Source organism: Drosophila persimilis, unplaced genomic scaffold, assembly GCF_003286085.1.
Source record: "Drosophila persimilis strain 14011-0111.01,24,50 unplaced genomic scaffold, DperRS2 tig00000663-arrow-arrow-pilon, whole genome shotgun sequence".
NCBI classification, from domain to species: domain Eukaryota; kingdom Metazoa; phylum Arthropoda; class Insecta; order Diptera; family Drosophilidae; genus Drosophila; species Drosophila persimilis.
The window spans coordinates 1,210,691-1,212,483 of NW_020825331.1; the positions used below are offsets into that span (position 1 = coordinate 1,210,691).

The 1,793-nt window shown below is 43.4% G+C and overlaps 1 pseudogene; it reads right to left on the bottom strand.

Annotated features, from left to right (window-relative positions):
- Positions 1-340: 340 nt before the first annotated feature.
- On the bottom strand, positions 341-1,793 carry LOC6599335 (annotated as a pseudogene).

A 1,793-nucleotide genomic window follows, 5' to 3' on the forward strand; every position in this document is an offset into this window, starting at 1 on the left:
GCATCCCGGGACTCGGCTCGCGTTCCGGAAGCGGGACGGGTACGGGCGCACACACATTCATGTGTAAATGGCCCAGAGGCATTTCGGGCTGGCAGTGGCAGTGGCAGCAGTGGCAGCAGTGGCAGCAGCGGGAAAAGTCTGTTGGCACAGCTGAATTTAGGGTTTGAAATTAATTAAGCGGAAGTAAGCAAGTACATTTGATTGTTTTAGACAGTTCCTGATCTTTGTCCTTTTCCATTTTCCATTTTTTGTTTTTATTTTTTTCACCCATCAACTTTTAAGCGGTGCCAATTACCAAACACAAATATATACAATATGTATTTAGTAAATGCATCGTAAACCAATAACAAATAAACTAATACAATGAAAAGGTTGTGAAAAGGTGCATTTTTCATCTAATTAAATTAAATTCCAATTCAAATCCATCCATTTGATTGTTTCTTTAGATTATTTTGATTTCAATTTAGTTTGGTTTTAGTAAGTGGTATAGATGTGCCGCACACAGTCTTCAATGTATAGATGTGTTCAGTTTTGTAAGATATTTCTAATAGTCGTACTGGTTCGTAGACTTCCAAATCGAAATGTGGGATATTATGGATGTGGAGAGGTCCCTTCTGTCCCTTTTCTCTGAACAGGTTCCATACGTATGTAGTTTAGCTGATGAAATACAAAAATTAGTTACCCAGTAAATGAAAACTTGGAGTATTTTGCAAACCTTACATTTCGCCGGCTTAAATCGAATTAGTGTGTGTGTGTGTGTGTGTGTGTGTCTTGTATTACTTAGAAGTCCGTGTATTGTGTGAGTTCCGGCCCCACCCAGGGGGATGGCAGCCAAACATCACGCAACAGCAGGAAAAGGAGCAGAGCAGGCGGCCGGGGGAACACACCTAAATGATTGATGATTGTCATGGCCAGACGACCATTCAACGCGGGCAGTGGGGACTTTTCAATTATTGGTCCGACATGACAGTGGGTTGCGTGATTTTCTTTTGTTTCAGACCTCTGTTTCGCTTCGTCAAATCATCGTGTCGGCGACAGTCTGTCATTTGTACTACATATATATACATATATATATATGTATGTATAAAATGTAATAAATACAGAAATCCATTGGCTAAGTGTTGGCAAACAATCTCTGTATGTATGTGTGTGTGTGTGTGTTGGCAGAATGATTTGTTGGAATCCTTGGAGTCGTCGGCTGTCCCGCAGTCCCGCAAGCACAAGTCACTCTCATTAATTAAACCAGGAAGAGAGCTAGTTACAGTTGATTTAAATTTGTTTCATATTTGGCCCCGTCTGCCGGCTGCCGTCTGCCGTCGGTCGATTGTGCCGACTCATGTCTGCTGCTGCTGCTGCTGATGCTGCTGCGGACAAAAGTCAACATCTTAGCATAACTATATATGGGTATGTTCGTGTGAATGTGTCTACTTACATGTGGGAGTATGAGTGCTTAACAGCGCTCGTCAGGTGAGTGCAACTTCACCTGATCGGATTTGGCCAATCCCATCCGGACCAGCCAGCGGGACATCCTCTGACGTTGATCGCCCTGCACCTGGATAACTTCCCCATACTCCGGATGCTCGGTGACAATTACATTGCAGGTGAATTCCTTTTTAAAGGCGCGCACGATTTTCATCAATTTGTACTCGTCGGATAGGCCCTGGACAGTGGTTTGCATTTTGTAGCCGGAACCCTTCTGAATTCTTATATGCACCTGCTTGGCCGGGCGCTCAACGCCATTGTCATTGTTGACATCGCGACCGGTAAGATTCTGTTTGGACATATTTTAATAA